Raw genomic sequence first — 13,677 nt, forward strand, 5'->3', positions numbered from 1 at the left:
CAATAAAAGCCCTGCAAGGAGGGAGTGTATCCATTGGTAATGGCAAAAAGGAGTACATTCTTGGAGTTGGAAAAGTTGGGAAGTCACTCACTCACTCTATTGAGAATGTGTACTATGTCAATGGGCTTAAGTACAGTCTCCTGAGTGTTTCTCAAATTTGTGATAAAGGAAACAAGGTGGAATTCTTGTCCAAAATATGTACAGTCACTGACCTTGTGACCGGTGAAATAGTACTGGTGGCCAAAAGATACAAGAACATCTATGTTGTTGATTTTGAATCTTTACAGAGTGGTGATCTGAGTTGTCTGAAGGCTGTTGACGATGATGTTGAACTTTGGCACAGAAGATTGGGCCATGCAAGCTTTTCTCTTCTGAACAAACTAATTCAGAAGGACCTGGTCCATGGTCTGCCTGTGTCACAATTCAAGACTCAAAAGGTCTGTGATGCCTGTGCTAGAGGAAAACATGTTAAGTCCTCCTTTAAGTCAAAAAGAGATGTGAGCACCACAAAGCCGCTCGAGCTCCTGCATATGGATCTGTGTGGACCTATGAAGGTGCAAAGCAGAGGAGAGATACATTTTCGTGATTGTGGACGACTATTCCAGATTCACATGGACTCTGTTTCTCAGAACAAAAGATGAAACTGTTGAGGTATTTGTGGCCTTTGTGAAGAAAATCCAGGTAAAGATGGAGTCTAGAGTTGTTTGCATCAGATCAGATCATGGAACAGAATTTGACAATGTCAAATTTTATGAATTCTGCAATGAAAATGGAATCACTCACAACTTCTCAGCTCCCAGAATTCTCCAGCAAAATGGAGTAGTAGAAAGGAGGGACAGAACTCTGGAATAAATGGCAAGAGCAATGCTGATTGACAGTGGACTTGCAAAAAATTTTTGGGCTGAAGCTGTCAACACTGCCAGCTATTTAGTGAACAGGTGTATGATCAGATCACTTCTGAATAAGACCCCTTATGAATTGTTGAATGGAAGAAAACCCAAGCTGACTCATCTAAGAACATTTGGATGCAAATGCTATGTTCTCAACAATGGAAAGGATCAGCTTGGTAAATTCGATGCCAAGAGTGACGAACGAATATTTCTTGGGTACTCTTCTCAAAGCAAGGCTTACAAGATATATAACAAGCGGACTCAATGTGTTGAGGAGAGTGTCCATGTTATCTTTGATGAATCTTATCCATCATGTGAGGAGAGTGCTAAGGAAGATCAAGATGGAGAACCCTTACTTGTTCTTGGTGAAGTCATTAACATGACAAACGGAAAGACATATATGATGAGTTAAGTAAAGGAGCCAAATGAAGACAATGCTGCCTCATCATCAACAGAACCAAGCACCTCAATCACAACCACAGAAGCTGAAGAAAGGGTGGTTGATGCAGTTCAGGGAACTCCACTAGCACCTGAAAGAAGGATAGAGGAAAATCAGCCAAACATACTTCCCTCCTCTCAGAGTGAACCTCAGGCGTCTAACTGGAGACACCAAAGCTCTCAACCTATAGACAACATCATCACTCCTCTAGACTCTAGAGTACAAACCAGGTCAAGAGCTAGAAATTCACTAGCCTTCTCAGCGTTTCTCTCCCAGATAGAACCCAAAAACATCAAGGAAGCTTTGAAAGATGCAGACTGGATTACAGCCATGCCAGAAGAGCTGCATCAGTTTGAGAGAAACAGCGTGTGGCACCTGGTACCCAGACCCCCAGATAGAACCATTATAGGAACCGGGCGGGTGTTCAGAAACAAGCTTGATGAACATGGAATTACCACAAGGAACAAGGCGAGGCTAGTTGTCCAAGGCTACAATCAGGAGGAAGGGATTGACTATGATGAAATGTTTGCTCCAGTGGCTCGGATGGAAGCTATCAGAATTCTAATCGCTTTTGCATCTCATATGGAATTCACCTTGTTCCAAATGGATGTCAAAAGTGCATTTTTGAATGGAATCCTTAAGGAAGAAGTCTATGTGAAGAAACCCCCAGGGTTTGAATGTGATGAGCACCCTGAATATGTGTTCAAGCTGGACAAAGCTCTGTACGGGCTAAAGCAGGCTCCTCGAGCTTGGCATGAAAGATTGTCAAAATTTCTCTTAGAAAATGGTTTTAAGAGAGGGAAAATTGACAATACTCTTTTCTTAAAGAAACGAGGAAGGAACCTGCTCATTGTTCACGTTTATGTTGATGATATCATTTTTGGGGCAACAACTGACTCGCTGTGTGAAGAGTTTGCAAAACTTATTGGAAGTGAATTTGAAATGAGCATGATGGGAGAATTGAACTTCTTCTTGGGTCTTCAAGTAAAACAGTCCCCAAAGGGTACTTCCATTTGTCAGCAAAAATACATCAGGGAACTTTTGAAGAGGTTTGACATGGAAGCATCGAAGTTGATAGACACTCCCATTGCAACTGCCACTCGACTGGACATGGATAAAGCTGGAACTCCTGTGAATCAAACAATGTATAGAGGCATCATTGTGTCTCTCCTCTATCTCACTGCCAGTCGACCTGATATTGTTTTTTGCGTGGGGCTGTGTGCAAGGTTTCAATCAAATCCCAAGGAATCTCACTTAAAGGCTGCTAAAAGAATACTGAGATATCTCAAAGGAATGCAGGACCTGGTGCTGTATTATCCATCAGGTGACAGTTTCAATCTAATTGGGTATCCTAATGCAGACTATGCAGGTTATCTTATGGACAGAAAAAGCACTTCTGGAATGGCTCACTTCTTAGGCTCATGTCTTATCTCTTGGGGTACAAGGAAGCAAAATTCAGTGGCTCTTTCAACAACTGAAGCTGAATATGTAGCTGCAGCATCCTGCTGTGCTCAACTTCTGTGGATCAAGCAACAACTAGAGGATTTTGGGGTACTCACTGAGAGTGTGCCCCTCCTATGTGACAATACTAGTGCACTCAACATGGCCAAGTATCCAGTTCAACATAAAAGGACAAAACATATTGATGTGAGGCATCATTTCCTTAGAGATAATGTGGAGAAAGGGTTGATATGTATGAAGTTCTGCAGCACAGAAGATCAAATTGCAGACATTTTCACCAAAGCACTAAGTAGGGAACAGCTTGAAAGAAACAGAGTAAAGCTGGGAATTTTGAAGCCAAATTAAAAACCTGATTCCTCTTTGGCTGGCTCGTATCCTTAAGAAAAATTGGCTCAAAGTGTTTTCTGGCCCTATCTAACTCACTTCAATACCGTTGCAGGTAAACACGCATGATGAGCATAGAAGCGATAGATGCAGTGCATGACTGATAAAAGAGGATTGATACTTTTCAAAAAAAAAAATCAAGAACCAGGTTCTTGTACCAAAGGTTAGTAGCTTTGTGCATCGTTTTAATACACATCTTAAAAAGGGTACAAAAATACAACTGCCATGTCATCAACTTTTCAAATCCTGTTGTCACGTCCCTTCAATTCAAAACGTTGCATCTCCCTCTGAAACATCGCAATTCTCCATGCCCAACCGCCATTTCAGAACTGGTGCCTATTCCTCTCCCCTCATAATTATCCTCTCCTTTTAAAAACCCTCTCCACTTCTCTTCCTAACCATAAGTCCTACTCTAAAAATCACCCAAAAGAGAAGGATTGTCACACCACTTCTTCCAATGGCTGAGAAAACTTCCGATCTTTCTGCCTCAGCTATGACTGTTACTGACCCATATATGGAACCTCCTACTTTTACTGAGCCTTCATTACCCTCCAACACTCCTGTGACTGAAGTCATACCTTCCCTAGTCTCCCAATCTCTTCTTAACTCATAAATCCTTGAAACTACCACTCCGTTCTCCCCATCGTCTGTTGTTCCCACCAGTTAAACCCTAAGTGGAGAACAAGGTCACAATACTGAGTTCACAGAGGGTTCTGCCATAGTTATCGTCGATTCCATGGTGTGGAAGCATCGGTTGAAGAAGAGAAGGATGTCGTAACTGTGTTTGTAGTATCCGCTGATGGGATATTGCACAAAATTACTTCCCAGAAAAATGAGTCACTCAGTGTGGGGGAAGAAGGGGCCATTATGGCTGTTGAAAGGGATGCAGTAGCAGATACTACTGAGGCACCACATGAGGAACCTGATTCCTCTCCGGAGAACCCAAGTCAGTTCTCTCAATGTAAACAAAGGGTTGCCTCCACCCCTAAGTCTGAAATCAAGCGACCTACTACTCAGACTTTAAGTCAAAGTGGCCTACGACTCTGCTCTCCAAAAGAGCAAGAAGAGTAGTAAGAAGAAAAGACGAAAGTTGGTAAAGGATGGGGTACCTGTCAATTATGAAGCTATTCCTGTAGTGGAGGTGGAAGAGGGAACTCCTGAGGAACCTGGTTCCCTTGTTAGGCGATTCTCGAAAAGGGCAGAGCATGGTGCGACGGAGAAAGGGTCAACATCCAAGTCCAAAGTGAAGGAGGCAGTGAGTGATGAAGATATACTAATCAAGTCCAAGGGCAAGGGGAAAGTCAGTGGAGAAAAGTTTAGGAAACGCAAGTCTGAAACTATTGAAGAACCCAGTTCTGGGAAGAAAGCAAGAAGTGAGGTCAGCCTTGGGTCTGAGCGGCTAAGGCATCAAAAAGTGCTGCTGGGTCGTACGTTTGACCCAACAATCTTTGAGATGGCCGGAATGCGGCAAATTTTGGAAATGCTTGAGTTTCAACAATGGGTGCATCTATTCCACATTGATGCACCTAAAGTGTATGAGGAGGAGCTACAAAGTTTCTTCGCTAGTCTCTTTCCAGTTGATACTGACCATGTCTGTGCTTTGGTCAATGGGGTAGATATCGTCTTTGATGTGAAATTACTTGGCGAGATTTTGAACGTTCCTACAGTTGGGGTGTCGAGTGTGCGAGATGTTTGTCAGTATAACTTCAGAAATGCAGTGGTGAAAGACAATGCTAATCAGAAAGGGGACCAGATACATAAGAAAGCACTACTTCCTATATATCAGTTGCTGTTTGAGTTGGTTAACGAAGTCCTATTGCCTAGAGCAGAAAGGAGGTCTGTGACTTCTAAGTCCGACCTATTCCTAATGGAGCAACTGGACGGTTTCAACCCTGTGAATCTGCCTGCCATAATGATTGAACACATGAAGAAGGTTACCAGTTTCAAGGAAGGTAATCATGGGCTTCCCTATGGATTCTTGCTTACTTTGGTGTTCAAATTCTTTAAGGTTCCACTGGGAACAAGTAAAGTGGGGACTCAAAAGCAGACATTCACACAGACAACCTTGGAAGAGTGCGAATGTATTGAGAAGTATGGGGGGATAGGAAGTACATCAACAGTTTCTCAACTGATCAATGCCTAGAACTCAACAGCTGAGGAAATTCGTCGGTTGAAGGCGATGAATGCTATCCTGGAAGGTCAGCAAGCCCGAGGGGTTGCTATGTCCAATGATGAAGTGGTTCGTTTGACACAGGAAAATGCTGATCTCAGGGCGCAAGTTGAGAACGTGAAAGCTGAACTGCTCAATGAGCAAAAGTCGGGTAGCGCCCGAATAGACCTTGTTCTCCAGACACTTGCTGCAGCTACCAAGCCATTTCCTCCCAGTGCCCCCTAAAAGACCCCTTTAGTGACCAGTCTTCTGGATATGCTTCTTTTTTCTTGTTGATGGATGGTGGATGTTTTTTTGTTTTCTTTTTGATGGTTGGGATGTACTACTGCTGCTCCTGTTAACAAGTCCAATGTTGCCTCCTCCTTTTTCCAAAGGCAGAGGCATATTTAAAAATTATTAATATGAATCCTTTTTTTATTATGTCCTGTTCTCTATTATGTTTGTGTGCACATATGTGGCATGAGTTAGCTTGGCTCGACTTCTTTGTGCTGTTATTCTTTTTTATGATGCCAAAAGGGGGATGAATACATTGGATATAGGACTCAGGGGGAACAAATTGGGGAACTGGTTACTGGTTCTTAAATTACTGAGTAGGCATAGTCTCAGGGGGATGTCAGTTCTAAGTTTGTCATAATCAAAAAGGGGGAAATTGATAGATCTTAAAGACTCTTGCCTTATGTTTTGATGATCTAACAGACTTACTGTTAAGAACCAGATAGGGAACCTGACCTACTTGAACTGCTGTAAGCTTTAACGGATTCCAGCTAAAGGTCAACCGCTACAGCTTCAGGAGCTGGGAACCAAAACAAGGACCTGATGCTCTTGTGGTTTCCTCATAGCAGTACAAAGTCATTGGGACACAGCTGGAAATGAAGTGACTGACGACACTGTTTCTGCCGCACTGCACTGCACTGTCCGCCCACTCATTCTCTAACCAAACAAAGTACTCACATCACTTCAAGTGATGTGATCAAGATGTACCCACAAGGAGCTTTATACAAAACATGACTGGAAGGCTTCTATTTCTCATTCAAGTCTCTTGCAAAAACAGAAAAATCAATCCTCACAAGCTTGAAAAACAAGGCTGAACACTACTACGGACCAGTTCCTAAAAAGGTAGATTGTTGTTGTCCTAGTTGAGTTGTAACCTTGTTATTGTACTTACTGTATCTCCTAAACTGCTTACCTAGAAGCATTTTGATTAGGAATCCTCTTGTAAATCCGTAAACTCCTTGAGTTTATGTTGTGACTAGATTTAGCCATAAGGAAAAGTCTTTGTAATCGTAGAGTTACAAAGTGGCTTGTGGTGATAGCATCACAAGTTAGAAAAAGCCTTTGTAACTAGGATAGTCACAAAGTGGCTTGTGGTAAAGGTACCACAGGTTAGTTGAGTAAATCCTTTGCAATAAGAAGTATTGCAAAGTGGCTTGTAATAGGTAGATTACAAGTTAGTGAAGTTAAAAGCCTACAGGTGTAGGTCGTGGTTTTTTGATCCCCTTGTGTGGGATTTTTCCACGTAAAAATCCTCTGCCTCATTTACATATTGTTTTATTAAGTACTCTCAGTTGAACCTTGTAGAGGAACAGGTACTCTACGATTTGGTGGACCCATACAAACTAACATTAGATTTTAAAGCATGTGTTGCACTCTTTTTCTCTTAGATCGGATTTTATCCACATGGGTGTCCGGCGAGGTTTTTACGAGGCAACAACTATGTGCTACACTAAAGAGAATTCAAACAGTATCCAAGGCTTCTTTTTCAATCAAACCTCGAATACTGGGGGGCATCACCTTCGGAGTTATATTTTTGAGAAAAATACTTCACGCCATAGAGGGCCTCGATAGGAAAACTTTGTAATGGCCAAACAGTCAGATGAACCGTGTCCATGTAGAATAGTCAAGCCCCGATGGCAAAACATATACGCATGTATGAATTATTCAAAGAAGCATTCTTTCTATATCAAACACTTTGTGTCTCAAAGAAATTTGCTATTATACGAGCTCCATACTTGTGATTCTGTGAGAAATGGCTCAAGGCTAGAACGCAAATACATCTCGAATACTCGGGGACTGTAACACATTCGAGTTGTCTAAACTTGAATTCATAAGACATCAAAGAGGCACCCCTCGACGCAAAGGCCAAGGCCATCATACTCGGGGACTAACATTTCGAACAAGTTCGAGAACCCGAAGGCTACGACCATAATAAAGGTTACGACCGAAATAAAGGCTATGGCTGAAATAAACGCTACGTCCGAAATAAAGGCTACGGCCGAAATAACACGGCTCGGAGACGTCCGAATCCCGCAATAAAAATAGGCCTTCGAATCTCTGAAAATCGGTTAATAAAGGCTACCCTCGGCAAAATAATCAACGGGCTTCGATAAAATCAGACCTCGAAAAACCTTTAGAGGTACCAAAATATTCAAATACAAACTTGTGCTAAGGCACAAAAAACAAAAGGGTTCCGATCGACATTAAACCCTCAAAAAAACCCATAGGTAAAAAACGCATGTCAAGGCGTAAATAAATTTTTACAAGTCTCTAAGCCGAAAAGGGAAAATATAGCCATCTCTTAGAGGCCATAATGGCCCGATCTAAAAGAGCCTAAGGGACGATACACTTAGGGTTCGAGATCTTTTTCTCGCCCGATCCAAATCCAAGGGTTCGATTATCCCGAGCCTAAATAAATAATAACTTGATTATGGCTCGGGGATTCACCATTATCCGGCACGAGCCCTTAAGGGTCTATGCCCCAAAGTTCGAACCTTATTCGAACTCGACCACGGCAACTTCAAAGATATCGTCCAAGATAAAATCTCGAACATACCGTTCAAAGAATGAAATTATTACAAGAATTTTGTAAGGCAAGAAACATTGAGAAAACGTTCAAGGAAATTCTTCTTTTATATACTTGAAAAAGGATATGTACAAGAGACCGACAAAAGGTCTTACAAAAAGAAAAATACAAAAAGAGAAAGGAAAATCCTATCTATGCCCAGGGCTGGTCTCTCCCTCGGGAGAAGCTTCCTCTTCGGGCCCATCTTCATTATCGGACCCGCCTGGGCTGCATTCGTCATCATCGTCGTCGTCGGAGGAGACGAGAAACTTGGCATCGACTTCGAGCGCCTTTGCTTGAGCTATCTCTTCGGTGAGGTCGAAACCTCGAGCATGGATTTCTTCGAGGGTGTCCCTCCGGGATTGGCCCTTGGCCAAACCATTGCTCTATTTATCCCGGTCGGAGGCTTCCCGATCATCTCCAGTTTTGGCTGCAGTTGAGAAACTGAAATGTTAGCCTCCACTGTTGGGTCGAGTAGACCATACCCTTTCAAAATGACAGTTACCTGCTTGTCTAGCTCAGCCTCATTTTTACGAGCTTTGGCCAAGTCAGCCCGAAGGTCCTTGAGCTCCTCCTCCTTTTGACTGCAAAGGAGTTTCAGGGCCTTCCCTTCATCCGAGGTTTTCTTGAGCACGGCCTTGCGTTGGCTCAGGTCGGCCCTAAACCTGGTAAAGGCCTATGCAGAAAAAGAGATGTCAGTTAGGATAAGTGGAGAAGAAGAAATTGCAACGGTAGGGATTAATACTTACTTGAGAGTAAAGACGTTGAGCCTCTTCGAAGAGAGTAGATGCATCGTTGAGATCGGCGGCATCATCGACCCCAGTAAAGAAATCCCGAAAAGGATCATCTTCACTGGGAACTCCGCTTAAGTCAGGCATTTGCAGAGCTCGGGCTTCCCTTATTGCCTCCTCGAAATAAGCCGGTAGAGGAGGAGAGTGACCTATTGTCATGGTCCTGAGAAAATTGCTCGGGGCGCTCTGTACAGCTATATATGAGGATTTTGGAACCTGTCCCCTTTGGTGTGTTTGTTGATGCTCGAGGAATAACCTTGACCTCGGGTGATTCACGGGCTTTGCCCACATCTTTCTTCGGAGTCTCCTCACTACGAGGCAGGGTCTCCCGATCGGAGGGCTTGGCAGCTTCGATTGGTTTCCTGGTTTGGGTCACCAGCGCCGATTCTTCGCCCTCGTCTTCTTCTTTATCGTTCAGCTGGTAGACTGAGTCTATGTGCACATGGATAAGATTCCTCCTGCGTCTTCGAGTAGGACCCCTTCCATCTTGGGGTTCTTCGGGCTTTGAAACCCTTTTTCTCTTATTATTTTTCCTCGATTTCGGAATCGGGGACTCGGTCTCCTCCCCGGGCGGGGCTGGCCTCATTCCAGAGACATCACCAATGCCTATATGAATGAAAATAGGTATGAGCAAAGTAACGTATCCAATAAAAGGGAAAGCATTGAAAACTTGTGAGAAGAACTTACTGTGGTGTTATGCTTCCCATCTGCCCCTCGCCAAGTCACGTTATCAACGCTCGTCATACGAGGAGGTCGCAACTAATTTATGGACCCAGTCCTAGAGGTTGGCAATCGCATGAGGCATCCAAGCAACTGCTGCAAAAAAAAAGATAAAGGCATCACACAATGCGAAAACGGAATACTAGAAGCTGCTAGGGAAAAAACTTCACTTACGATCGGGGTTCCACTTCTCCGGGAACGACATTTTTCCCTCTGGGATGACATTAGAGTTCCTCACCCGTACGAACTGGCTCATCCAGCCCCGGTCCTTATCCTCGTCATTGCTAGCGAAGAAGGCCTTGGTCAATCGGCGTTGGAGCTTGATCAACCCTCGAAAAAGCTGAGGCTGATACAATCGGATGAGGTGATTGAGGGTGAACTCTAGCCCCTCGGCCTTGCTGGGGAAATAGCGAAGCATAATCACTATAAACCAGAAACAAGGGTGGATCTGGCCGAGTGTGACCTGATACCTCTTGCCGAAGTCAATCACAATTGGATCGAGGGGACTAAACGTGAAGGGGTAAGTGGAAACACTTAAAAACCCCTCCACATGAGCAGTGATACTCTCCTCGGGGGCAGGGATCTGTACCACGACCTTATCCCCCCAGCCATAGTCCTTCTTCATGGCGTTGAGGTGCTTCTCCGTTATCGAGCAAATATACCTCGATACATGCTCGCATCGACCAAGAATCACGAGGGAATTTTCAACTCTGAAGTCTTTCTTTACAACACAGGGGCCGGGAATATCGTGAAGGGCCGGCGCTTTATCACCGGTCGGCCGGGAAAAGGAGGAGGAAGCTTTCTTCTTTTGAGGAACTATTTTGGAGGTTTTCGCCATTGGTTCGAGTTAGAGGAAGCGGAAATAGGCGGAGCTTGATATCTTTTGGCACTAAAAGGGTGATAGTAACAGGTGATGAGAGAGGAAGATGAAGAAGGGAAGAGGTTAAGGAAGTTTGAAGATGGAAGTAAAGTTTTTTATTCAAATTTGAGCCTTGTATTTATAGGCAAGCGGAGACGGTTCGACGGCGCTAGTGGCCGACCACCACTGGTGAAGCATTTAATATTTTGGGGAAGCAAACCGACGGGACGTTTCAGTTACTTCGAGCGCCTACGTCATGGGAATAATGTCATCATCAAGGACTCCGAAAAATCGAGGCTCAAGTCGTTTCTTATCATCTTATTCTAAGAAACGCGAGGACTATCTGTATACGGTCAAAATCAGGTGTCCCCGATTTTGTAGGCTCGAGGGGTCGCGTCGAGAACAAGTTTGATGTGGACCGGGCTCGAGCCTGATGGCAGAATACATGACTCGAAGATCGAAGTGCTCGATGAACACCGGGGCCGAATATGACCAACCTCGAGATAATACTGTTGTGGTTTTATAACAGAAAGAGCGAGATTCCTGCGGTGGCCCTAAGATCACGGCGTAATTCTGGAACGGACTCGTACTAGGCGGTTAGACAACTGTATAAAAAGATTCCCTACTATAATTAGAAATGTACCTTATTTAGGATTTCCCCACTACATAAAAGGGGTCCCAATCATTTGTAACATACGAATCGTTGAGAAGAGAATATACATGTTTCACTTTCTTGCTTACTGTTCATCTGACTTGCCTTATTATTTTATTGTTCTTATCCACCTACCTCGAGGTTGCCATTGTTCGAGGTCGAGGTCTCCTTATACATCGGTGTGACTTACCTTACTCTTTAAATTTATACATTAGATTCCTTGTTTATCAATTAGTATTGAATTAAATCACATATCTTTAAAATCACAATACAAATTCAATTGTTACTCGGATTTTTGGGTAGACAAGAGGGGTCGCTCTGATGGTAAGCAACCTCCACTTCTAACCAAGAGGTTGTGAGTTCGAGTCTCCCCAAGAGCAAGGTGGGAAGTTCTTGAAGGGAAGGATGCCGAGGGTCTATTTGGAAATAGCCTCTCTATCCTAGGGTAGGGGTAAGGTCTGCATACACACTACCCTCCCGAGACCCCACTAAGTGGGATTATATTGGGTTGTTGTTGTTGTTGTTGTACTCGGATTTTTGGGTAAACATAAACCTATGTAACAAGTAAATGAGTATCACAATTTTCCACATATTCCTTTGTGAAATCAAACGATGTTTTACATAGAACTTATCACATCAGTCAATCATAACTCAGATAATGAGTCTTGGTCTCTTAATTCCATTAATTAACTTTTTTTTTCTTCTTTTGCTGATTCATGACTTCATGGAGATGCACCTGATGATGGAGTTGATTGGGGCCTCTTCAACAAAAGAAGAGTAGAAACTCACAAAAAAAAAAAAAAAAAAATAGGGATAATTTATTTACCATCTTTGGTTAGTTATGTGCAACATATCTTTTTTGATGAACTACCTATGTGAAACACTTCTTAAGGCACGTTTTCTGTGTCTTGCTAAAACTTGTGTTCATATTATAGTTCGAAATGGATTACAGGTAAATGCACAATTTCAATTATGAGCCAAACTTGCAAGTTTCAGTAGTCGTATTGGTGATAGAGTTTAAAGTGGCTATTTACAGCTATTCATGTGGTCCATGTAGATCACGGAACTATAGCGATTGAATATTAGGCAATTTTCAATTAAACAAACACGAAGAGAGAGATTTACCTATAATTTGAAAACAAAGTAATCGAAATTGCTTAACATAATATATTGATTAACATATTAACTGCTCAACATGGACCATTGGCCAAAAGTTAAAAAACAGTAACGTCTTTCTTACTGTTAACATGAACAAATAGTAATCGTGTTAGATTTGCCTATAGTTTGAACACAAAGAGTTCTTAACATTAATAAATTGATAGTAAACCCATTTTTTGTTGGATGGGTTAAATGGGTACTTGGGCATGGGTTGACTGAATTTTATTATTAAAAAGTAAAATTATAAAATGACATGATATTAAATATATGCTTTTTTTACTTTCTGAGTCAAAGGGAAATTGTTGGGTGACTTTGTTGTTTTAAATAAAACAAAAGTGACTTTTGTAAGATATTCCCATAACTTGGGTGACCATCCAAGGAATTTACTCCTAAATCCGAGGCTAGAGATTTATTCCCTTATTTTTGACTTCACTGATGTAAATTATACTTTCTTTGTTCCAATTTATGTGATACTTTTTGCTTTTTAAGATTCAAACTTTAATTTTGATCATGCATTTAGACATAGATTTTTTTATTTTTTTCAAAATAAAATTTACATATTTAAAAACGACGTAAAAAGTACTATAAATCACAATAATTAATAATTCAAAATATTTTAAAAAATATAAAAAATTATGGTTAAAGAATAATACGTTTGCTCTAGAAATTTGAACACTGTTATATAAATTGGGACGGGATATGTGCGTGTGTGTTGTTATGTACTACTTTTAACTTTTTATAGAACTAGTTTCTATGTTCGTGCGTTGCACGAGATTTTTAAGTCAATTATTTATGAAAGAGTTTCAAATTAAAATTTTAAAAAATAATCATAATGAGCATGGTTTGATTGATATTGTCCAACTCAAAGTTTTAATATTTGGTCATTTAATAAAAGAAAAATATAGGAGATTGTTGGTATAACTGTGTAGGAGATGTGGATCAGAGGCGGATGTAGTGAACAACTAACGGGTTCAACTGAACCCATAACTTTCGATGTGGAGTAAAAATTTATATGTAAAAATTCATTAAAATTACAAAAGTAGCGGATATGAACCCATAACTTTAAAAATATAATGGGTTCAATGCTAAAAACCTTAAAAGTTGAACCCATAAGGTTTAAATCCCGGATTCGCATCTAATGTGGATGATGGCAGGAGGTAACGTACATTGAGAAATTCTATCATTAGTTGGTATTAGATTCCTAAATATTAGGCAAATTAATTAGATATTATTATTTTATTCAATATGAAACTATCTTTTTAACAAAATATAAGAGTATAAAAGTTGAATAATATTTTAAGGATATTTTTGTCG

Source organism: Nicotiana attenuata, unplaced genomic scaffold (genome assembly GCF_001879085.1).
Source record: "Nicotiana attenuata strain UT unplaced genomic scaffold, NIATTr2, whole genome shotgun sequence".
Taxonomy (NCBI): Eukaryota; Viridiplantae; Streptophyta; class Magnoliopsida; order Solanales; family Solanaceae; genus Nicotiana; species Nicotiana attenuata.